Genomic DNA, 27,303 nt, shown 5'->3' with positions numbered 1-27,303 from the left:
ATGAATAATTTAGTCGATACAACACTTGGCTCAATAAAAGACCCTTTGTGGCTATCATGTTTCCAATGTACTTCCAGAATGAGACCTATCCATCATTTCATGTAAATCAATATCATCTCTCTACACATATGCACAGTTGTGTATGTACTGATTTATGTTGGAGCCAAATTAAAATGACAATGAATACATGTCGAAAAGAAAGACAAACGTCACAATTCAACTGTTTTTGACTTTACATATACATACTTAGAACAGTAAAATCAAAGTATATGTGAACCTCACCTTGTAAAACAATCCATTCGATTTGTGTTTACATATAAATTATTATAAATACAGTGATACCTCGGTTTAAGAACGCCTCGGTTAAAGTAATTTTCGGTTTACAAATGAAAATCCACTGAAAATAACGCCTCGGTTTACAAATTTTGTATGAATTGTTTTCGCAATACGAAGTGTATGTCGGTGCTGATTTTTAAATGCAATTGCTGGCTCTTTTTTTTTTCTTCACTATAGCTCACAGAATTAGCTGTCACTTTCCCCAAAGTTAACGGAAATGTTGTTTCTTTTAAGAAACTAAAAAGAAACATTGTTTGCCCCCCCCCCCTTTTCCTGACCTGCCAGGCTGCATGCTCTGAAAAGGGTCTGGTATGGATTTTGGGGAGGACCCCCACACCATTTTGTTTTAAATTTTGGCGTGGGAGTTCCCCTCAAAATCCATACCAGACACGAAGGGCTTGGTATGGATGGGAAGGGGGACCCCACGCAGTTTTTTTAATTATTTTTTTAATTGCTGGCAATTCTTTTACATTCAGCTGTCAGTGGGGAACCCCGCTGACAGTGAAATATTATCACATGGTTGTCACTACTAAAATGCTGCATGACTTGATAAAATAACTGCAGTATTTATTAGTGTTTACTTTTTTCTGATCTCCGGAACAGATTAATTGGATTTCAATGCATTCCTATGGGAAACTGTGTTTCGGTTTAAGAATTTTTCGCTATAAGAAAAGTCCTGCAGAACGAATTAAATACTTAAACCGAGGTATTACTGTACCATTTTTCCCCTTTTTTGAAGTGATTACATTCTCTCTGTTCTCACCTGCAGACGGAGCTCAGAGAGCTGGGGGAGGAGAAATAGCATCATGCTGGTCTTCCCAGTGAATGGCTGTGCATGGGCGGGTGGGGTATCAGGATAAGTCTAATCATTGGAGAAGAACAGGCTAAGTTCTCAGCACAGATAGAAAACTCACCATGATGTGTTTTTGATAGGGAAGCAGAGGGACTGGCAGAGACGCCAGGGATTTCACACAAAGGAAGCAATACAAAGAGAACAAGATACTTTTTCATGCAGGCACATATCAGGAATATGAAATGTTGCATTTACATATTCTTTAACCTCCTAGGCGGTATTCCGGAGTGTAGCTCGGGGTAAAGTTTCAGTACCACAAGCGGTAAACCCCCCCCAGCTACACTCGGGCTTACCATGCGGCGCTGCTCGGGGATCCCTCGATCACTTACCTTGTGCTGCGCTCCCGCGATGTCCCTCCTGCAGTGTCCCCAGCAATGTAATCCGGCGGATGCCAGCATCTGTCATCTGGGTTCCGTCCCCTGCGAGCGTCGGGACGTACGGGGGACGGAACGGCGGGAAATTTAAAAATGTAAAAAAGTGACATTCACTAAAATCACTAAAATCACATAGTATAACATTCCTGTATCAACCCATTTCACATACATTTTGTCCCGAGTGCTTTGTCCGGCGCCCTGCCTGCATTTTGACTGTTCTTTCTGCCTGGAAACTGAGAAACGTCCATGGCGTCCAAAAAGCGTCCCTTTAGGTCAGACGCGGTTTTAGATCAGCTAGAGAACAGCGATAGTAAATCAGAACCACTTGCAGAATTGAGTGATAATGATTTGTGGGGGAAATTCCTCATCAGACACTGAAAACGATTCTGCGACTTTGCTCAGCGATGTGCGAATTTGCCTCTGTATTTCAAATTGTTTTTGGTTTGATTATATTATTGAATTAAATTTATTATTATTATATTATTATTTTTTATGATTATTTATTAAATTATAATTTATGATTTCGTGTTTCAAATTTTATCCTCCCGGAATGTTTACTAGACTCTTGTTCGGACAGATTTCAGTGAATTATTCCTAAAAATTACAGCCTACAATAAAAAAAATACATATTTCCATGCAAAAAATGTACCGCTTTGAGCACAGAAATATGGACATAATCAGACCGCTAGGGAGGTTAAGTACAGGAACTTCTCAATTTTGAGACATGGTAATGCTGGTCATGCAAAGCCAGATTTCGTGCAGTAAGATAGTATATGCATATTCTTCAAGTGATCGGCAAATATCCAAAAGAGGTCTTGATTTTCAGCGATTTCATACATCTTTCACTATTAAGCTCCTGTCCAATGGTTGTTTTGTTGATTAGTAGACTGTGCCGATCACTCACTTTGTATCCTAGACAGGTAACACTTTCAAAAAGTAAAAGATTGATGCTAATCAAAGTGTTGCTACAGCAGTCAAATTAGTGAATTATGCAAATAGACGGTTGAAGTGTTACTAAACCCACAGCAGTAAAATCAGTCTGTAGATGCAGTAAAGCGTGCTGGTTATACTCACTGTGGAACCTAAGGGGTTAATCCTCCGCATTGTGTAAAAAGAATATTTGCTCCTGTCTTCTCTGATCTTCCCTTTCTTCTAGTGTCCCCAATATATCTCCTGATAGAACAGAGGCCTGGGGGCAAGCTGCACATGCTCAGTTTGGTGTGTATTGCTAGGTTGTTTTTTTTTTTTGGGAGGGTGCATGTGATCAGCACAGGACAAATCAGCATTGTCCAGATAGAGGGTCAGGGGTCCTGCAGACTCACAGGGGAGAATGAAAACTCCTCCTACAAGTTTTAACCAGTGCTTTGCTGGACACTGATAGAAGTTACAAGACTGCTCTAACTGCTGATGAGAAAAGGTATTTAGCCGTTTATATTTACTAAAATAATTGCATTTCCATGTTCTGTGTACCGTGGGAGACCAGATATAGAGAATGCAGGGTCCTGGGTTTAGTAACACTTTAAGTGTTCCTATCTGATTTAGATTCTATATTTCCAGTTGGGGTGACACAGAGGTTTATACATGCTACTGTAATACAGAATACAAAATTGCTCACGTTAGCAGTAGACCCATAAGTAGAATTTAACTGCTTACCTGCCGCCCTATAGTAGAACTACTGCTACAGGGCGGCAGGGCTGCGAAAAAGCACACATATATATATATACACGTGATTTGCATTTCCAGGTAGGGGGTGCGTGTGCGCCACCCTACACGCGCTGCTATTGGTGGCTAGGCATGTCAATCACTGGGTCCCAGATGGAGATTCCCCCACCGGCACCCAGAAACCACCGAGTAAAGCTGAAAGGGGAGAGACCTGTGTATAAACAACAAAGGTCTCTCTCCTGCCAGCAAGGACATGCTGCCTTGTATCTCTCTAAAAAATACACACAGCACAGTTAACCCTTTGATTGCCCAGACGTTAACCCCTTCCTGTCCAGTGTCATTAGTACAGCATCAGTGCTTTTTATTAGCACTGATCACTGTATTAGTGTCACTGCGGATGTCAGTGGCAGTTAGCCAGTCCCCCCCCCCCCCCCCCCAGTGTCAGAATGCCTGCCGCAGTTCCGCTATAAATCGCTGATTGCCGCCATTACAAGTATAAAAAAAATAAAAATAGAAATGTCAGTATATACACCGCCATTTGTAAACGCTATAACTTTCACATAAACCAATTAATTTACACGAATTGGGATTTTTTTTTTAGCGAAGACATGTAGCAGAATACATTTTGGCCTAAATTTTTGACGAAATTTTATTTCATTTTTTGATTGGATATGTTTTATAGCAAAAAGTCAAAAATATATTTTTTTTCAAAATTGACAAGTTTTTTTTTTTGTTTATAGGGCATAAAATAAAAATTGCACAGGTGATCAAATACCACCAAAAGAAAGGTCTATCTGTGGGAAAAAAAAGGACATACATTGTATTTATGTACAGCGTTGCATGACTGCGCAATTGTCAGGTAAAGTAACATAGTGCCGTATCGCAAAAAAATGGCTTCGTCGGGGGGGTGGGGGGGGGGTAAATCTTCTGGAGGGCAAGTGGTTAAACTGGAACTTTATCCATAACAACGTGATAAAAAAATAAAGTTCTTAACAAGAAACAGAATTGCATATTAATAATTATGCTAACAAAATGAGTGTGTGCTGTAAATTGCCTCCAGCATTGTTCCTGTTTCTTCTTGCTGGAGGCTGCTGTTTTGCTGAAGCCCAAAGCCCCTGAGCAGCAGTAAATCTTTAGGCTGTCTGCAGATCGGCCTCTATTGGCACAGTGCTGAAAAATAGAGAGCAACTGAGCATGTGCAGAGCAGTGTGAGACAGTGTCTTACTGGATTTTAAACAGTACAGGCAATTATTTGTAATGTTTTACATAGCTATACCTGCAAAAGGGGCCAACCTGAAGTGATCCAGCAGGACACCATGTTCCAAATTATTATGCAAATTCTATTTAAGTGTCACAAAGATGAAATATTTTGTTTTTCAGTGTAACTCATGGATGGCATTGTGTGTCAGGGCTCTTTCGATCACTGAAAACAATCTGGGACACCTGTGATAATTAGATTGGCCGGTGAGCCCAATTGAAGGAAAAACTACTAAAGGGCGGCGTTCCCCATTATTAAGCAGAGCACCATTTTCAAGCAATATGGGGAAGAAAAAGGATCTCTCTGCTGCCGAAAAGAGTGAAATAGTTCGATGCCTTGGACGAGGTATGAAAACATTCGATATTTCAGGAAAACTTAAGCGTGATCATCGCACTATGAAGAGATTTGTGGCTGATTCAGAGCACAGACGGGTTGGTGCAGATAAAGGCACATTGAGGAAGATTTCTGCCAGATCCATGCATCGGATCAAGAGAGCAGCTGCTAAAATACCATTACATAGCAGCAAACAGATATTTGAAGCTGCTGGTGCCTCTGGAGTCCCACGGACATCAAGGTGTAGAGTCCTCCAGAGTTTTGCAACTGTGCATAAAGCTTCTATTCGGCCACCACTAACCAATGCTCACAAGCAGAAACGGCTGCATTGGGCAGAAAAATACATGAAGACTAATTTTCAAACAGTCCTGTTCACTGATGAGTGCCGTGCAACCCTGGATGGTCCAGATGGATAGAGTAGTGGATGGTTGGTGGACGGCCACCCTGTTCCAACAAGGCTGCAACGTCAGCAAGGAGGTGGTGGAGTCATGTTTTGGGCCGGAATCATGGGAACAGAGCTGGTCGGCCCCTTTAGGGGCCCCGAAGGTGTAAAGATGACCTCTGAACAGTATGTGGAGTTTATGACTGACCACTTTCTTCCCTGGTACAGAAGGAAGAACTATGCTTTCCGTAATAAAATCATCTTCATGCATGACAATGCACCATCTCATGCTGCAAAGAATACCTCCGCATCAATGGCTGCTATGAGGATAAAAGGAGAGAAAGTCATGGTGTGGCCTCCATCCTCCCCTGACCTCAATCCTATTGAGAACCTTTGGAGCATCCTCATGCAAAAGATCTATGAGGGTGGGAGGCAGTTTACATCCAAACAGCAGCTCTGGGAGGCTATTCTGACATCTTGCAAACAAATTCAAGCAGAAACTGTCCAAAAACTCCCAAGTTCAATGGATGCAAGACTTGTGATCTGCTATCAGATAAGGGCTCCTATGTTACAATGTAACGTGACCGCTTCAAATGTTTACAAAGTTAAAATGCTGTTAAAAGTTTGATTGAAATAGCTTTTGATTTCAGTAAATATGCTGCAAACACAACAAATGACAATTTTCAGTTCTTTACAACCTAGAAAGTGTTTTGAAACTTCCTGTGTGTAATAATTTGGAACAAAAATCCTGTTATCATTAGGAGGTTTGTTCAATAAAATGTGAATTGTACTCTTCTAGTTGTAACCTGAGAATTCTGCCGACTGATATTTACATCAATTATTTAGGTAAATGAGAAAAATATCATTTGCATAATTATTTGGAACACGGTGTCATTTTCTGCCTAAAGTTCCACTTTAACCACTCCAATACCGGCACTTTTACCCCCTTCCTGCCCAGGCCAATGTTCACCTTTCAGCGCTGTTGCACTTTGAATTACAATTATGCGGTCATGCAACACTGTACCCATATGAAATTTTTGTAATTTTTTTTTCACACAACTAGAGCTTTCTTTTGGTGGTATTTAATCACCACTGAGTTTTTATTTTTTGCTAAATAAAAAAAAAAAGAAAACCTGAAACTTTTGAAAAAAAACAAAACACATTTTTCTTCGCTTCAGTTATAAAATTTTGCAAATAAATAACATTTCTTCATAAATTTAGGTCAAAATGTATTCTGCTACATTTCTGTGGTGAAAATACCCCAAATTAGTGTATATTATTTAGTCTGTAAGAAAGTTATACAGTCAACAAACCAAAGTATATATATCTGACAATTGATCAATCCTGATGTACTGACAGCCCATCTTATTTCTTGAGGCCTGAAAATGCCAGGATAGTACAAATACCCCCCAAATCACCCATTTTTGGAAAATAGTTCAAGATATTTAGTAAGAGGCATGATGAGGTTTTTTGTAAAATGTAGTCACCAGTGCAGTACAGCAATATATAACTGATGTGGTGGTGATCAGAGACACTGACTGGTGACAGTATATAAAAAAAAATAAAAATAATAATAATAATTTAATTTGTATTTTTTTCACATTTTTCTATTATTTGTTTATTTTTTATTACATTATTTTTTTCTTTTTTTTACTATTTTTTTTTCAACACACTGTGACCAAAGCAATAAAATGTTACCATAGTAACATTGAACTACTCTAAGCAAGTGATCAGAATTTTTTTTTTTAACACATTATGATTGCTAATACCAATGTATTTCATTGATATTTGCAATCATTGTTACTGAAACTGTATCATGTGACTGCTTTGACCAGTCACAGCTAATAACATAATTGTATACAATGGATGGCATGACAGGAAGCCATACATTGTATACAACTGATGTGTAATCTGCTGTGATTGGTCACAGCGGTCACATGACAATGGCAAGGGACTGGTGTAGTGATATGTCATCAGCTGTGTCCCGTGGACACAGAAAGTACCAGATTGCGCTGCTGTGCGGCCCCGTGAGCGGCTCATTTTGACATGACGCCCAGTCACAAAGTCACAACGAGGAGTGTCCCACCCAGCCATCAATCTGCTATAGGCCAGGCGGGAAGGTGTTAACAGTCTACACAATGGTCACAGCAGGTGTGCAGACCCAGGAATTCAAACACATCTATCAGTAGAATCCACAAGAGATATAAAAAAAATATTTGGCAGATTAATTTCCCAGCATCAATTATACAATACTTTACAACAGGGCTTGAAAAAGTCACTTGCCTGCTCGCCAAATGCGGCGAGCGGCGAGCACAGATGAAGCATGGAGCGACTGCACCTGCGCTCCAAACCTCATGGTGAAGCCGAGTTCAGGTTGACAACTTCCGGTTTCCGGCTTCTTCGGCTCCGCTGAGAGGAGACACACCTCTCCACCGCCGCGGGGGACTCGGAGGGACTAGGAGTAAGTACTGTATACAACATGTCATATCACTATAATGGAGTACAGGGGAGCAGGGATATACATTACTGTGAGACAGTTTTATATTTTGGACTCTTTATTCTAAAGAAAAATGTAATTTCATAAGCTTTAAGTGGGCGTGGTTGGGGGCAGGCCAGGGGTGTGGTTGGGAACGGGCCAGGGGTGGGGTTGAGGGGGCGTACCTGGGCAAGGTTGGGTGGGGCAACTGGTGGAGAGTAAGTTTTGTGACCGTCTAGTAGGTCTGGACTCGAAATTTTAACCCCTGCTTTACAATATGTAAACCCATCATTTCATATTCCTGATGTGCGGCTGCTGTACCATGTACTTGTGTAGAAAGGATCCTGTTCTCTTTGCATTGCTTGATTTGTGAGAAATCCCTGTTCCTGCCAGTGCCTCTGCTTGCCTATTAAAGAGGAACCACACTAGGCATGAGAGCACAGCGTGGTCTGTTCTTTAGTTGTGCTGGGAACTCAGCCTGCTCTGCTCCAATGATCAGACATGTCCTGACATGCCCCCCCCCCCCCCCCAGCATTTTACTGGGAAGATCACAGACCTACTGTTTCTCCTCCCCCAGCTCTTATGCAGCTGAGAACAGAGGGAATGTGATCACTTATAAAAAAGGCAAAAGGCGTATGTAATGTTTTTTCTATCTATACACAAATGTTTTGCCTTTCATTTCTATACTGAATGGGTTGTTTTACAAGGTGAGTGTTTACAATCACTTTAAGTACACATAAAAATATAAAGGCAGTCTCCAATTGAAAACTGAAAGGAATAATACTGTCCGTTTTTTACTTAGGTCATCCACATGTAACAGTTGTGGTTGTAAAGGCTCAAACCTTTTTACCTTCATGCATTCAATGCATGAAGGTAAAAAAATCCCCTTCAGCCCCCTAATACTAACCTGAGCCCCATCATGATCCAGCAATGTGCACAAGAGCCTCGGCTCCCTGGGAACTCTCCTTCCTCATTGGTTAAAACAACAGTGGGAGCCATTGGTTCCCGCTGCTATCAATCACAGAAAATGATGAGACTGAGGGGGCAGGGCCAAGCAGCGGCTCTATGTGTGAATGAATATGCAGAGTAGTGGCTCGGGAGCAAGCCTGCAAGTATGAAAAAAAAATATATTTTTTTTTTATTTATTTATTTATTTATTTTTACTATTTTTTTTTATTATTTTTTATTACATTTTTTTTATTTTTTTTAAGATTTGTTTTTCATATTTTACTATAACCAAAGTAGTACAATGTTATCATAGTAACATTGTACTACTTTGGGGAAGTGATCAGTATTTTTTTTTTTTTTACACAATTTGCTTATAGCAAAGAATTACTTTGCTATAAGCAAGCATTTACCTGAATGACATCGATTCATTCAGGGTTTTTTTTTTTTGGGCTTAGCTGTGATTTGGCCACAGCTAATCACATGACATGTCCATGTGATTAGCTGTGACCATTCACAGCTAGACACTAGTATACAATGGATGGCATGAATGAAGCCATCCATTGTATACAACTGTCATGTGACCTGCTGTGATTGGCCACAGCAGGTCACATGGTACCGGCAACAGTGGCCGGTACTCAGATCTGTCATTGGCCCTGTCCTACGCATCGGCGGGAGGACGCCAAATGGCGTACACCCCGGAAAGGTAATGCATTTTTGCGGCCGCCAAACAGCTATAGGCCGGGCGGCAAATGGTTAATGTGCATTTATTATCTTACCACAGAGCAATGCATTTATCTGAAAGGGCTCTTAGGTATTGCTAAAGTACACTGGTCAACCTACGTTCTTTTGTTGACAATCTGGTGATCTGCGAACCCCTGCTTGTGATACCGACGAACTATTCCGAAACACGCCCACGGCAAGCTTCTTACTATTTCTCAAATACAGAAGCTTGGAAATGTTATTGTGGTATGTGATACAGAAAAGAAAAAAAATGACACATCACAGATTTCAAGTATACTCGTTAATCATGCAACTTATCCACATAAAAGGTCAGACTTTTCACAAATCTATGAAACCGGAAAAAAATATCACACCTAAAAAAATAAATAGTCCATTACTGGCCCTTAAAATCAACTTTAGCTCTAATTCCAACTCTTACCTTAAGCTGAATTGTAAACACAAATTTAGGAGATTGCTGAGAGCTGTTCCCAGGATGGTTCCACCAATGGCAATGGGGTTGAATGCATTTAGCTCTATAGCCCCAGTAGTAGTGAAAGGCCGCCTCTCCTGAGCCTTGTTTGCATTTATACAGCTGACAGTTAAAGCCGTCCTTCATGCCATTCACAACGCCGCCCCAAACTACCTAACCGACCTGATACCCAAATACCACCCTACCCGTGCCCTTCGCTCCTCACAGGACCTCCTACTCTCTAGCTCCCTGGTCTCCTCCTCCCACGCCCTATTGCAGGACTTCTCCAGGACTTCCCCAATCCATCAGACTGTCACCTACCCTCATCACCTTCAGGCGTACCCTGAAAACCCATCTCTTCAGGGAAGCCTACCCCACCCTCACCTAACAACTGATCTCCTCCACTTCTCCCACCACTCCATCCCCCACAGCCACTTCCTCCTGTTCCACTATCCCCTCCCTCCTAGATTGTAAGCTCGAAAGAGCAGGGCCCTCGATCCCCTCGTTTATTGTATTGTTACTGTCTTGTCTCATGTTCTGTCCCCCACTATAATGTACAGCGCTGAGCGAACCTTTTGGCGCTTTATAAATACTGTATAATAATAATGCAGAAAGAAGACACATTGGACAACCCCACAACACAGTCCTTAGAGCTGTGCCTATTTTACATTTTTATTGGAGTAAGGGTACATTCACATCTGCGCTTCTGGCCGTCAGGGAGCAGATGGAAGAAAATCAGCTGGGGGTCCCGATCAGCTGTGAGAGGCACCCCCATTGGAGGCACCTGCACCTATCGGCAGCCACTCACAGGTAATGACTAAGCAGCGATTACCTGCAGCTGAACGGCCCAAGGCGCAGAGTTTCAGCCAAAATCGCAGGTGTGAATGCAGCTTAAAGTATTAAACCACAATAGTTGCTTTATAGTAGACACCAAAAGGAGACATATACTTGATGATATTATTATTATTATTATTATACAGTATTTATAAAGCGCCGATAGTTCGCTCAGCGCTGTACATTACAAAGGGGGAGAGAACATGTGACAGAACAATACCAATACAATGCAAAACATGAGAGGATTGAGGGCCCTGCTCCTTGGAGCTTACAATCTAGGAGGGAGGGGATGGTGGCACAGGAGGAGATAGCTGTGGGGGATGGAGTGGTAGGAAGAGTGGAGGAGGTCGGCAAGTTAGCAGGGGGTGGGGTAGGCTTCCCTGAGGAGATGGGTTTTCAGGGTGCGCCTAAAGGAGAGGAGAGTAGGTGATAATCTGATGGGTTGGGGCAGGGAGTTCCAGAGGATGGGTGACACCCTGGAGAAGTCCTGGAGGCGGGCATGGGAGGAGGAGACCAGGGAACTAGAGAGAAGGAGGTCTTGTGAGGAGCGGAGTGTGCGTGTTGGGTGGTACTTGGATATTAGGTCAGTGATGTAGTTCGGGGCAGTATGGTGGACAGCTTTGTACGTCAGTGTTAGGATTTTAAATTTGATCCGTTGGGCAATCGGAAGCCAGTGGAGAGATTGTTACTCAGTCTGGCAAATGCTTACTCTCTGCAAGTCTGTTTTTAGGAATGCCACCACATATCAGCTGTTGGATCTGACAGCAGGAAGCTCAGGTGTCCAGAAATCAACTGTGAAAAGGGTGTTGGAGACAAGTCTATTTTTCCCATCCTCCAGAAGTGGGACATTGGATGAGAAAACAGAAGGCTGACTGGAACAAGAAAGATCAGATTTGCCACCTTATGGTGCCTACCATTACCATCCCATAGTTACCATTCACATCAGAACACATTGATGCATATGTCATTTCTTATTCACTGTGTATCTTTTTCAAACATAGCTGTAACTGACACTTACACTGTGTCCTACGTTCAGATCAAATGAAACAGCATCAGCATCCCACACCCAAGAACTGCATCAACTGTGTGTAGTCAGCATGTACAACATGTATTCAAGATGACATGCCTGCAGCTCAGATGATCTTCTCTATTAGAAAATGGCATGCTCTGTAGCGTATTAGCAATCCATTGATGGATATTTATATAAAAGTATGCCGAACACTTCAGCCGAGCAGCCAACATTTCAATGTTGTTAACATGACATGATCACTGATGAAGAAATGCAATCCAAACAAGTTACTAACAACACTGCTTTAGGAGAAAATGGCGCAAACTCATTGCAGTATATATTTATGGCACACCTTTGTAAATGTTATATTAATAGAAAAGTGATACAAAAAGAAAAACATGACTTTTATCGGTCCAATGTGAAACATGACTCCAAAACTTGGTGGGATGTGCCGTGTGACTGAGGGACAGTTGACAATCATCTTACTACAAGGCATTATTATTATTATTATACAGGATTTATAAAGCGCCGATAGTTGGCTCAGCGCTGTACATTACAAAGGGGGACAGAACATGTGACAGAACAATACCAATACAATGCAAAACATGAGGGGATCGAGGGCCCTGCTCTTTCCAGCTTACAATCTAGGAGGGAGTTGGAATTGAAGGCATGAATATTATTATTCATTATTTATATAGCGCCAACAGTTTGCGCAGTACTTTACAATCTAAAGGGAGACAGTGCAGTTACAATACAAGATCCCTTTTCTGTTCTGTATTTATTGATATGACTTTTATAATTATGTCCAGGGCAAGCATGATGGACATTTGGTTCCTAGGACATAATTATTATTATTATACAGTATTTATAAAGTGCCAAACAGAGATGTGCTTCATAGCCTTCAATCATATCTTCCAACTATTCATTGAAATCCTCTTCCCTGTGTGTGACGTATCGATCGAAAAGATAGTTGACTATAGATCAATTATTCTTGTTGGGAGAGATCGTTTGAAGAAGAAAATGATCTACTTTCCTTTGATTGAATTTTGCAATCAGAACTATTTTGAATGAATCAATAGGTTTTGGTCAGACTTGATCCCAGTCAGATCTAGTCATCTGTGAAGAATTGTTCTATCAAACGTTAGGTGTGTGGCCACCATTAGGGCTCATGCACACAAACACAGCGTTTGCGGATTTTGATTTTACAGATCGGATCGCAGTTATTTTCTAGTAGCCGATGCACAAAGTGTCATTTATTATTATTATTATTATACAGTATTTATAAAGCGCCGATAGTTCGCTCAGCGCTGTACATTACAGAGGGGGACAGAACATGTGACAGAACAATACCAATACAATGCAAAACATGAGGGGATTGAGGGCCCTGCTCTTTCCAGCTTACAATCTAGGAGATAGTGAGTGTTTTCTTCCTAAATAACTGTGTGATTTTATCTTCCCAAATATTCATCATAAATATGTTTTCGCTACTATTCCAAAAACAAATATATAGATTAGTGAAATGGTGAGATTTTATCTGAAACAATACAATCAAGTTCAATTTTGATTCCAAGGGCTTGTCCTTGTGAAATGATAGAATTTGTCTCACAAAACAGGCTAGTGAGTAAGCCTCCTTTGAATGATATATATAGTGTGTGTGAGAAAGGCGTTTATATAGCATATTCTTCAGGCAAAATATATACATGGCTGATAGAGATCATTCATATCACCAGGCTACAAAGCGCCCCCCCCCCTCACTTCAGCAGAACTTAAAAACAGAGAATATTATTATTATTGTCTCCTAGATTGTAAGCTCCAAGGAGCAGGGCCCTCGATCCCCTCATGTACCACCATCCCCCCCTCCTAGATTGTAAGCTCCAAGGAGCAGGGCCCTCGATCCCCTCATGTTTTGCATTGTATTGGTATTGTTCTGTCACATGTTCTGTCCCCCTTTGTAATGTACAGCGCTGAGCGAACTATCGGCGCTTTATAAATACTGTATAATAATAATAATTATTATCTCCTAGATTGTAAGCTCCAAGGAGCAGGGCCCTCGATCCCCTCATGTTTTGCATTGTATTGGTATTGTTCTGTCACATGTTCTGTCCCCCTCTGTAATGTACAGCGCTGAGCGAACTATCGGCGCTTTATAAATACTGTATAATAATAATAATTATTATTATAATTTAGTAAATAAGACATTTTTAGTGTGTATTCACTTCCAAACACCCAATCAGGTTTGGGGAGATAAAAAAAAAAACAACCAATAAGATTTTCCATCTAAAGTTTATGCAGATTAGCATCAAAAATGATTATGAAGTTATAAGATAAGTTGCACCAGAATAGTGGTCACCATTCTTGTTTCTTTCAAAACGCTGGGGTCCCTCATTATTTCAATGCAATGCAGTGAATAATAAATGAATGCCCAAAAAGGTGTATGTATTACGTCAGTTTTAAAATGTACAGAAATTCTTCAATAATCCTTATGGTACACATGCACCCCACAATACATTCACATACATTCACACACACATATACACGAGCACACTTTCTTCTCTATCGTTACATAGGACTAAGGCTGACCATACATCATTTATTTATTTGTTTATTAGAGGTATTTAAATAGTGTCGTCAATTTACATTTATATTATACATTCACATCAGTCCCTGCCCTCAAGGAGCTTACATTATACAATTTTCATGTACATTTTTTTATTTAGATTTACCAAAGCCATATAGGATGAGGTCAAACCTAAACACTTTCAATTTGTAAGCAATCAGGCGGGCCCTTGCACTACATAGTTGAAGGTAAATCTAAAGGAAATTGAACAAGAAAACTGTATAATGTATGGCCAGCTTAACACTACTAATATGGTTTGAAACAGGGGGTCAGTTAATAAAACTTTTAGGTATGAATGCATCTCAGGTGCAAACAAGCTATTTATGTACAGTATTTATATATCTTGGTCTCAAACCACCCGACAAAAATATACAATGAATATAAACGATTGCTACATCATATCTTAGCCTATGGTTTTGTCAGCACTCAAACTGATACGCCATAAAAAGTTGCATGTAATTGACAATTCCTGTGCGCACGCAGTTTGTAAAATATCAGTAAAACGGAGCTTACATGGCAGATCGCACTTTCGGCGGACAGAGAATCCTACAGCTGTCCTCTTTTTTTCCAAAGAACGTCGTTTATAAACATTTGTGGTTGAAAACTGCCAAATGTCTCAAAGCATATGTTTTGTAAGTTACTTACTTGCCCTGTACGGTTTCACTTAAAAACAAACGTCTCTACACAGCCAAAGCAAAGCTGGAGTTCATACGATTAAAACATTCTGCACATGAGCTAAAGAACCTGATACAAAAATGTCATGGAAAGGCTTGGCATTGGTGAAAATGGACAGAGAATTTAAGGAGTCTCAATTCAGTGTATCTCAGATTTCTTTCCAGATAGTCTTGTTTAACCCTTTGAGGACCAAGGGACGTATTTGTTCCATGTTTGTAATTGCGTGTATCATCTGGTTAAAAACATAAAACTCTTTTTTTTTTTGGTTTGAGTCAAAATATTAGTTCTTATCAACAAACAACAAATGGATCTAGCTTTTTGCCAATTATTTCATGAAATGGCTTAGTTACAGCAACTGAAGTGTACCAACTTTAAAAACAAAAAAATTGATTCTTATGGCGTTCCAAAACCTTACGGTCCTCAAAGGGTTAACCCTTTCAACACTTCTGTGCCAATGAGGAAAGACAGTTGAAAGTGTTAATGGAAGCAAGAGTTCACCTTCATTTGTCTTTATTATAAAATATTATAAATATTATAAAATATTCTACAACTGCCGGATACTTTTAATACCAGCACAATAATTGTCACAACAAAGAAGGGAGCAAGAGACCTACAAGGAAAGGCTGGAGGAGAATTCCCTTAAAGCCACAGATAGCAGCTGAGCAGAAAAGGAGGATTATGTTGAGTGATAAGGTGGGGAGGGGACTTACCTTGGACCCAGTTAGGCGGAAATAACAGCAGTAATTCTACAAGTCAGTACAGTATGCTTTCAAAGTCATGCTGGTGTGAAGTAGTGCAGGCTGGACTGCCTGAGGGCAGTACTAATACACAGATGACTAATGACTAGGCCGTGCAGACAATGAATTTGGGGGTTGAAAACTAACAGGAACCTTGTACTACCTTGACAAATGGACTTTCACATTTCCATTCATTAAACAACCTTTGAGCACAATATTGGCTCGGGTCTCGTGGGTAATGAGCTGACACATGTTATTGTTTAGAAATAGGATATGACTTTTTTCGCTTCTAATTAATGGACTCACACCACATTTATAAAAGGAGGGACTGCCATGTCAAGCACCAGCATGATTATCCTGTGATTAGACAAGGGGGTAGATTTACTAAGATAATTTACTTCAGGGTGATTAAGAAGCTTCCGCTCTTATTTTTTTTTTTTTTTTTTTGCAATCAGTATGTTCACTTCTACCAAGAATTATTAAGGATGCAGGATGACATTTTCAATAGGTATGAGCAGAGTTATGTATACTTGGGCACATAACATGCTCACAAAAAGTGGACAGGTGAGCAGGCTGAACGACACATACAAGCGCAAATATGTTTATATGCAAATTTTAAAATCACTAAAAATATGCCAATGGTTATTCGGACTGATAATGTTTGTAGCAATGCTCCTATAATGGTAGACAAGCCTTCAAATGTTTGCAAAAGCACCAAAAATGAAAGTTTGGCTTGTGGATGTTTGCTTTTTACATAAATGCTTCACGGTAAAAATCAAACTGTCATTCTGGAATAGTGTTTAGTATAACAATGTTTAAAATGTTCTTCCTTGAACTGATACTCTAACCTGAAGCTCTCAAAGCAATCAAAATCAATCATCTAACTTTCATCGGTGTATACAGAGTTAAAGTCAACAGTTATTAACTGAGGATGAAACCACAAATGATTTCTATCAAACGTTTGGAATGATTCTCTTGTCTAATATAACCATAAGCCTATGTCTGCCTATCTATAAGGAAATCCTAATTTATTTGAAGCGTCAAGAGGGATAGATAGATAAATAGATAATAGATAGATAGATAGATAGATAGATAGATAGATAAATAGGTTATAAATAGATAGATAGATGATAGATAGATAATAGATAGATGGATAGATAGATAATAGATAGATAGATAATAGATAGATAGATAGATAGATAGATAAATAGATTATAAATAGATAGATAGATGATAGATAGATAGATAATAGATAGATAGATAGATAGATAGATAGATAGATAGATAGATAAATAGATTATAAATAGATAGATAGATGATAGATAGATAGATAATAGATAGATAGATAGATAATAGATAGATAATAGATAGATAGATAGATAGATAATAGATAGATAGATAGATAGATAGATAGATAGATAATAGATAGATAGATAGATAGATAGATAGATAAATAGATTATAAATAGATAGATAGATGATAGATAGATAGATAATAGATAGATAGATAGATAGATAGATAGATAGATAGATAGATAGATAGATAATAGATAGATAGATAATAGATAGATAGATAGATAGATAGATAGATAGATAATAGATAATAGATAGATAGATAGATAGATAATAGATAGATAGATAGATAGATAGATAGATAGATAGATAGATAGAGAGATAGATAGATAATAGATAGATAGATAGATAGACAAATAGATTATAGATAGATAGATAGATAGATATTGATTTACTAAGACTGCAGAGTGCAGAATCTGGTGTATCTGTGCACGGTAACCAATCAGCTTCTAACTTCAGCTTGTCCATTTAGGCTTTGACAATAAAATCTGGAAGCTGATTGGTTTCTATGCAGAGCTGCACCAGATTTTGCACTCTCCAGTTTAGTAAATAACCCCCATTATGTTTATCCAAGTTATGCCTTCTATATCACCAACTGAATTTCTTTGGTCACCATCCCACTAAATGCGAATATTTCCCTGAAATCTGTGCATGAGTTATGATTTAAAGATGGCACATTCTTTCCCCTTTTACACGCTGAGTGCTGGCTTAAAACATAAAACAGATATATTTGAGACCAGACTTTAAAGTTGGAGTAAATGATACCTATAAATGTGCTTTGCATTATTACATGCTTGTGAAATGAAATTTCCATTTCTGTGTCATTTTATTTTCACACCGGTTGAAACACTAATCAGATGTGAGCGAGAGCACATGTAACTGCAGCATTCCTCTGCAAACCTATAATAGAGGCATCAAATCCATCAAGGCCTCTGTGTATTATGTATTCCCTCCGCATAATAAGACATGTGATTTGAAAACTTGTATTTTGGCAGGTCCTCCTCTGTCAGGAATGATGTCTCTAAAGCTTCTTGAAATTAACAAGGGCCACTTATTGCAAACATCACTGCCTATAGCAGGTCCTAAAATCTTCAGAAAGGGATCTTAAAGTCGGAAGCTTAGTGGGCTCATAAAACTGTTGTTGGGGCCAGGAACACATAGCATATTTAATCTGCAAACTGTGCAAGTCTACAATGATTTCAGCGAGATCTGAGGCATGCCCTCAAGGTTTTCAGGGACTTGGGATTAGGGAGTTGATAAGAACCTCTGCTGCCCACAGACATGCTATTTCTTCTGCACTTAAACACAAATGCATGGAGACGTTTGACTGCTGCTTAGCATTGCCGCTCAGGCTATATAAAAGCTTTGCGAGCTCCTTTTGCTGTCAATATATCAAAGTTAGACGCAGGAAAAGAAGAAAGGGGGGGAATCATCAAAGTGTGAAATTTCATTGAAAGTCCTTGCTAGGCTACATAAGATTTTTTTTTTTTTTTCGAATACCTGTAGAAAGTATAGGGATGACAGGACTGCTGGAAGTATTGGGAAAGTTTGTATTGGGCACCCTGTTGGTTTACACTACCTCCTCTTGTCCATTGTATTTTAGTTTGAAGCCCAGCAAGCTCATTCTCATGCATGAAGGGAAAGTGTATTGTTGTGTTGTTTTCTTTTAGATTTCTAGAGCCTTAATGAGCATAAGGAAGTATAACCCTCTTGGGTGAAGTCTTGAAGGCCTTGACAGCAGGAGAAGAAACCTGCAAAGGACCCCTCTGTCTGATTAACTGCGGGGGTTCTAAAAACACTAAAGTTTTTTTTTTTTTTTTAACTTTAACATGGAAACGGATTAATCCCTTCAGTCCAGGCAATACCTAGGCAGTTGAAAACATGGCCTGGAACTTGCCAAACTGTCCTAAGGACTGCAGGACATCTCCAAAGCTGTCAGTGTGGAAAATGGGTTCAATTAACTGCGGGGGTTCTAAAAACACTAAAGTTTTGTTGTTTTTTTTTTAACTTTAACATGGAAACGGATTAATCCCTTCAGTCCAGGCAATACCTAGGCAGTTGAAAACATGGCCTGGAACTTGCCAAACTGTCCTAAGGACTGCAGGACATATTCAAAGCTGTCAGTGTGGAAAATGGGTTCAATTAACTGCGGGGGTTCTAAAAACACTAAAGTTTTTTTTGTTTTTTTTTTTAACTTTAACATGGAAACGGATTAATCCCTTCAGTCCAGGCAATACCTAGGCAGTTGAAAACATGGCCTGGAACTTGCCAAACTGTCCTAAGGACTGCAGGACATATTCAAAGCTGTCAGTGTGGAAAATGGGTTCAATTAACTGCGGGGCTTCTAAAAACACTAAAGTTTTTTTTTTTTTTTTTTTAACTTTAACATGGAAACGGATTAATGCCTTCAGTCCAGGCAATACCTAGGCAGTTGAAAACATGGCCTGGAACTTGCCAAACTGTCCTAAGGACTGCAGGACATATTCAAAGCTGTCAGTGTGAAAAATGGGTTCAATTAACTGCGGGGGTTCTAAAAACACTAAATTTTTTTGTTTTTTTTTAACTTTAACATGGAAACGGATTAATCCCTTCAGTCCAGGCAATACCTAGGCAGTTGAAAACATGGCCTGGAACTTGCCAAACTGTCCTAAGGACTGCAGGACATCTCCAAAGCTGTCAGTGTGGAAAATGGGTTCAATTAACTGCGGGGGTTCTAAAAACACTAAAGTTTTTTTTTGTTTTTTTTTTTAACTTTAACATGGAAACAGATTAATCCCTTCAGTCCAGGCAATACCTAGGCAGTTGAAAACATGGCCTGGAACTTGCCAAACTGTCCTAAGGACTGCAGGACATCTCCAAAGCTGTCAGTGTGGAAAATGGGTTCAATTAACTGCGGGGGTTCTAAAAACACTAAATTTTTTTGTTTTTTTTTAACTTTAACATGGAAACGGATTAATCCCTTCAGTCCAGGCAATACCTAGGCAGTTGAAAACATGGCCTGGAACTTGCCAAACTGTCCTAAGGACTGCAGGACATCTCCAAAGCTGTCAGTGTGGAAAATGGGTTCAATTAACTGCGGGGGTTCTAAAAACACTAAAGTTTTTTTTTTTTTTTAACTTTAACATGGAAACGGATTAATCCCTTCAGTCCAGGCAATACCTAGGCAGTTGAAAACATGGCCTGGAACTTGCCAAACTGTCCTAAGGACTGCAGGACATATTCAAAGCTGTCAGTGTGGAAAATGGGTTCAATTACCTGCAGGGGTTCTAAAAACACTAAAGTTTTTTTGTTTTTTTTTTAACTTTAACATGGAAACGGATTAATCCCTTCAGTCCAGGCAATACCTAGGGAGTTGAAAACATGGCCTGGAACTTGCCAAACTGTCCTAAGGACTGCAGGATATCTCCAAAGCTGTCAGTGTGGAAAATGGGTTCAATTAACCCCTCCAGTGCTGAGCCACGTTTTATACAAATCAAATGACAATCTATGAAAGGGATTTAGCAGCAAAGCCACACAACTGCATTTCATCCAACTTTAACAAATCTATTCTCTCTTTCCATCAAGTTTGCTTGGGGTAGAGTTTTAGAATACCTTAACTTTTAGGAATATCTGATACAGCCTAGATGATCTAACAATCCCAGTTTAAAGTAATTTTCAATTATTGTTTATGAGACTAATTATCTGGCTTCCTCACACTTTCCTATGCACACAAATTTTCAATGAAAATGAAAATCAGACCAAAAAGATTTACTGACCATGTAAAACGTATATTTTTTCCAGACAGTTGCACCAGACTTTTCTACACACCTTGTACATGTTACAGCTTATATTATAATGCATATACTATATATATATATATATATTATATATAATATATATATATATATATATCAATTCTATTAATGTTCTAAAGCTACATGTTACAGCTTATATTATAATTCATATACTATATATATATATATATATATATATATATAAAATATATATATATATATATATATATATATATATATCAACTCTATTGATGTTCTAAAGCTACATGTTACAGCTTATATTATAATGCATATACTATATATATATATATATATATATATTATATATAATATATATATATATATATATCAATTCTATTAATGTTCTAAAGCTACATGTTACAGCTTATATTATAATTCATATACTATATATATATATATATATATATATATAAAATATATATATATATATATATATATATATATATATATATATATCAACTCTATTAACGTTCTAAAGCTACAATGCAACATTTGTACATTTTGTTTGAAAAAAAGTATATTTTTTACTAAAAATGAAATGAATTCCACTACAGGGGTTGGCATATTCACCACAAATCCTTTAATCAACTATTAAATTGAATACAGAAAAAATTCACCCTAAAAATGTAACAGTGAATTCATGCTTAAGGAACATGGGAATTTAAAATAATGTGCTGAATTATTTAAAGCTTGAATTTAGTTAAGTTTAGCACTACTGCCTCCTTGTTTCCAAACACTAGTATATTACACCTTATAGAATATTATCTATTTTGTCCAAAACTAAATTCAAATAATTTTCCAATGTTGAAAAAAAAAAAAAAATAATGAAATATATATTAAATGCCAAATCATTGTAAAAAGTCAGGTTTTTTTTTGGAAAAGAGTTGAGGTTTTTCAGCTTGCCTATTCTCTCCATCAAAATAATCTTGACAATGTTAATTTAGAAACTGCGAGGCCACTGTTAATTTTTAATAAAGCGCCTAAATGAAATAATTATAAAGCCAATCAGTGTGGCACCTTTCTAAATTATAAAGCAATTCCATTAAGAAAAAAAAAAACCTGCAAATGAATATCATAGGCAGAGCTGTTCACATTCCAATTATTAATCTCCAAATAAGCAAACAAAACCATGAATCCTGAAAGATGAATGAATTCCATGTTTCCAATTACACAGGCTGGCCATGCAAAAGAAAAAAAAAAAAAAAAAAAAGAGACTGGCGCCCTCTTTAAATTGTGTTTGCTAATTTTCTTTAACCCTTTTAAGAACACTAGGCGGGTCATAACTGGAGGACCGTCTTTTGTGAGAACGATCACACACAAAGTCTTATTCCCAAACATCAGGGCTACTATACGTAAAAAAATGACTTTTGCAAACGCATCCAAGTCTTTTTCCTTTGATGTGATTGGCTCTGTTCATTAACCTATCACCGCACTACATCTAATAATTCACACGTATATGGTTAAGTGTTAAGTATAATGCTTGCGACAATTTTAAAGAATACTAGCTATTCTGATAAAGATATAAAACTAGAAAAAAGTGGATATATCCAACTGTATGTGTTTAGTTCGCAGTTCTTGAAAAGGGTAAAAAATCTAAATCTGTGTTTAAAAGCCATACATGACAAGAGTAAATCAGCTATTTTGTGCTAAATCACTAATCCCATGCTCTCACATCAATGCTGATCCTCCTCGCACAAAAGCTGCTAAACTTTATGCCTCTGCCTGTGTTAAGTTTTATTAGCCTCACACTGAACTCCATTTGTTATCCACTTCAGTCTGAAAAGAGCAAGTGGGTAAACAGAGTAAGTACATATGCCACCAAAAACCCCGGCATCCGCTTTACTCCCATTCTGTGTCTCAAAGCTATTTATTTAAAAGGTGTAGATCAGTTAATCCGGTCTGGTTTGTGGTGTTCCGTGTATTTACTTTACCTCTTTCTCTTCCCTTTCTCTCTCCTCTTGGAGAAAGTGAGTGTCTGGCATGATTCATCTAGCCCAGAGTCCTTGTTTGCCCCCTGCCGAAATGCCTGGCCATTCTACCAGCCAAAAAAAGTATCTCAATAAATGTGCCTAAAGCCTCTCTTTATTGTTTAGTGGGATTATCAAGTATACATTTTTTTGCTCCCTTAAAAGCAAGAGTAACAAATGACAAACGTCTACACAATGTTTCACTCAAAATAAAACAATCCCACATCTCTTTGTGAACCACAATAACACACGATCCCAGCGAAATAGAATATATCTAAACGTTTATAAAACTGCTGTACAACTTTCTCCTGGTTGCTTTGTTAGTAAACATTGTTTCTAGTTAGCTAAAAACCACAACGTTATGGCTAATGTTCAGATCTGATCTATAAAAGCAGAAAGTATCAGGGAAGTTACAAAGTTCTTTGTATTCATTTGCAATCACATCAGCCAGGCAGCTGGAAAGTCAACTAATCTGGGACTGAGAAGTGCTTCTGGTGAGAATCTCAGTAAGGAAGAGAAGCTGCCTGTGGGTTCCCTCCCTCCAGCGTCCAGATGTGGGAGGACTGTGTTAAAGACACAAACTTTCGGCCAGCACAAGGCTGGCATGTAGCTAACTTTGGGAGTCAGGACAGTTTGAAAATCAGCCAAGAAATGTTCGCTGGAAGTTGAGCTCTGCGCTGTCCTTAGAGACACGGGGAGGGAGCAGCGCTCTACCAGATGAGTAACCACACACTAATTGTTCTTCGAACTTACAACTGCGCGCCTAGAACTTTACAATTGCTCAATACGATTCTCAGATCGCGGAATACGTCTGGGGCAGATTGTAACAGTGGTGGCCAGCTGTGTGGGGATCCACAATCCAGGGGGGCCCATGGGGATGCTAAAAGGGTTCTTCGTGGTAAAGTCAATGTCTTTAGACTTCTTTGTGCAGAAGGTGATCAGCAATGGTAGTTGCTCTCAATGAAGATTATTATTATTTATTATTATACAGTATTTATAAAGCGCCAAAAGGTTTGCTCAGCGCTGTATATTATAGTGGGGGGGCAGTACATGAGACAATACAGTAACAAAACAGAACACGAGGGGTCCGAGGGCCCTGCTCTTTCCAGCTTATGATAAAACAATCACACACTATATGTAAAGACTTTCCTCTGTCTATATTGTGTCCATATATACTAGATTGTAAGCTCCAAGGATCAGGGCCCTCAATCCCCTCATGTTTTGCATTGTATTGGTATTGTTCTGTCACATGTTCTGTCCCCCTTTGTAATGTACAGCGCTGAGCGAACTATTGGCGCTTTATAAACACTGTATAATAGTAATAATTATGTCCTAGGAACCAAATGTCCATCATGCTTGCCCTGGACATAATTATAAAAGTCATATCAATAAATACAGAACAGAAAAGGGATCTTGTATTGTAACTGCACTGTCTCCCTTTAGATTGTAAAGTACTGTGCAAACTGTTGGCGCTATATAAATAATGAATAATAATAATAATCATGCCTTCAATTCCAACTCCCTCCTAGATTGTAAGCTCCAAGGATCAGGGCCCTCGATCCCCTCATGTTTTGCATTGTATTGGTATTGTTCTGTCACATGTTCTGTCCCCCTTTGTAATGTACAGCGCTGAGCGAACTATCGGCGCTTTATAAATACTGTATAATAATAATAATAATAATATTATCTGCCTTGTGAATATCACTGTGTGGGTTCCGAATCCAAAAGCATGTAAAAAAAAAACAAATGTCTGTGTATACTGGCCCTAACGAATGATCCACTGAAACTTTTGAGGGAGGGATATTTGGAAACAACTCATGAACCTATACAAACTATAGATCTAGTAAGCATAGAATACTGGATACTCCATCTATAAATGTGCAATAAATGTGTCCGCCTGGACATGTACCTATGTGTACATACACACGTGTTTATATGTGTATTTCTTATTTATTTATTTATTTCAGGTACTTTTATAGCGCTGTCAATTTACGCAGCGCTTTACATATATATTGTACATTCACATCAGTCCCTAACCCTCAAGGGGCGTACAATCCAAGGTGTATGCGCTTATTTACTGACCTTGGACGCAGCTTTTTCTATTTAGATTTTACAGATCTCAATACAACATATATTAGTATTCTTTATGCACTCTCCTAGATTGTAAGCTCCAAGGAGCAGGGCCCTCGATCCCCCCATATTTTGCATTCTATTGGTATTGTTCTGTCACATGTTCTGTCCCCCTTTGTAATGTACAGCGCTGAGCGAACTATCGGCGCTTTATAAATACTGTATAATAATAATAACAAATGACACTTTGTGCATCGGCTACTAGAAAATAACTGCGATCCGAGCTGTAAAATCAAAATCCGCAAACGCTGTGTTTGTGCGCATGAGCCCTAATGGTGGCCACACACCTAACGTTTGATAGAACAATTCTTCACAGATGACTAGATCTGACTGGGATCAAGTCTGACCAAAACCTATTGATTCATTCAAAATAGTTCTGATTGCAAAATCCAATCAAAAGGAAAGTAGATCATTTTCTTCTTCAAACGATCTCTCCCAACAAGAATAATTGATCTATAGTCAACTATCTTTTCGATCGATACACACAGGGAAGAGGATTTCAATGAATAGTTGGAAGATATGATTGAAGGCTATGAAGCACATCTCTGTTTCCGCCATGCAATCTCATAATCTGATTGCTGGAAGTATGACCAAATTCATGAACAAAGCATCTGATCTATGCCAAACCATCAATAAATGTCCACTGCCGATGGACTAAGCTTGACCAACCCTGATGTGAATTGAGTATAAATCGATCGGAAGGGAAGTTATGCCAAATCCACTTTTTTGCACGAAGTGCGTATCTATCAGATGATAAAAGTGAAGTGTGCATGGCCAACGTAACTGTGTGCCGCATGAAATGATATCACTGACTTTTCCTATCCGATTTCCAATCAGACGCTTGAAAATAGGACCATAAATCAGCTTGTTCTGTGTATAGCCACCATAAAGTTACAACCAAATTCAATAAACAGTAAACAAAAGCATGACTGTGTGTTTTGATAGGGATGAGCGTGCAGCATGCAGCTACACAGATCCCCAGACGGGGCTGGGACAAAAGTTTGCAGAGAAAGTTAGCAGAAGCCACTAATGCTTCTCCAGCAATCACAGCTCTCCTTCTCCCCTTCATGTTGTAAAACAAAAGACTGTCTCACAGAAAGCTCAGACTCTCTCCCATCCAGGGGGCTTTCCTCTTGTAAGACCCTGTTATGGACTGCCCCCTCCCCCAGTGTCAAGGCTGGAGGTGCCCCTAGTCTGTCTATAACACTGAGCCCTTGGTTTGCTCCTTGTCCCTGCCATGGACTGCCCCCCCGCCAGGTGTCAGAGACGGATGTCACCCCTGCCTGATCTGACCCCCCCCCCCCCCCCCCATAACAATGAGCCCTTGGCTTGCTCCTTGTATGGCCTGTATGGATGGTATGGACGGTATGGGGATGTCCCTCTCTTGGCTTGCTCCTTGTCCCTGCCCTGGACTGTTCCCCCCCCTCCAGGTGCCAGGGCAGGATGCCCCCTTCCCCCCCCCATCTGATCTGCCTTCCCCCATAATACTGAGCCTTTGGCTTGCTCCTTGTCCCTACCCTGGACTGCCCCCCTTCAGGTGCCAGGGCTGGAAGCCCCCATCTGATCTGCCCCCCCCCCCCTTAACACCGAGCCCTTTGCTTGCTAGTTGTCCCTGCCATGGACTGTCCCCCCTCCAGGACTAAGGACTGGATGCCCTCCCCCATCTGATCTGCCTCCCCCCATGACACTGAACCCTTGGCTTGCTTCTTACCCCCGTCCTGGACTGGCCCCTCCCCAGTATCAAGACTAGAGGTGCCCCTTGTCTGATGTGACTCCCCCATAACACTAAATCCTCCTTTTCCATGCCATGAACTACCCCTCCCCATATCAAAATTGGAGACCCTTGCTGATCTGTCCCCCCCCTGTAACACTGATCCCATGGCTTGCTCCTTGCCCCTGCAATTGACCCCCCCATAACAGGGAACCCTTGACTTGCTCTTTGTCTCAGCCAGGGACTGCCCTTCCCCCCATCCTCTGTGTCAGACTGGGGGTCCCCCATGCTTGATCTGCTCCCCAACTATAGCACTTAGCCCTCGGCTTGCTCCTTCCCCCTGCCATGGAGTGGGTCCCCCAGTCTGACCTGCTACCCCATTGTAACAATGTTTCCTTGGTTTGCTCCTTGCCCCTGCCATGGATTGCCCCCCTCTCCAGTGCCATGACTTGGGTTCCCCCCCTGTTTGATCTGCCTCCCCCAATAAAAGTGAGCCTTGTCTTGCCCCCCCATAACACTGAGCTTGCTCCTTTCCTGTGCCATGGACTGTCCCCCAGTGCCAGGACTTGGGTTCCCCCCCTGCTTGACCTGCCTCCCCCAATAAAAGTGAGCCTTGTCTTACCCCCCCCCCCCCCCCCCATAACACTGAGCTTGCTCCTTTCCTAT

At 39.7% G+C, this 27,303-nt stretch overlaps 1 protein-coding gene across 3 annotated transcripts in view; it reads right to left on the bottom strand.

Moving 5' to 3' along the window:
* The window catches only part of GLI3 (GLI family zinc finger 3), a 487,507-nt gene that overhangs the window by 459,270 nt on the left and 934 nt on the right, over positions 1-27,303 (bottom strand). The gene's annotated exons all lie outside the window — the stretch shown is intronic.

Source organism: Staurois parvus, unplaced genomic scaffold, assembly GCF_062004578.1.
Source record: "Staurois parvus isolate SC_StPar_1 unplaced genomic scaffold, SC_StPar_1.0 ptg000554l, whole genome shotgun sequence".
NCBI classification, from domain to species: Eukaryota; Metazoa; Chordata; class Amphibia; order Anura; family Ranidae; genus Staurois; species Staurois parvus.
Note: the sequence above shows the minus strand (reverse complement) of the source record. Positions and strands in the feature narration are given on the sequence as shown.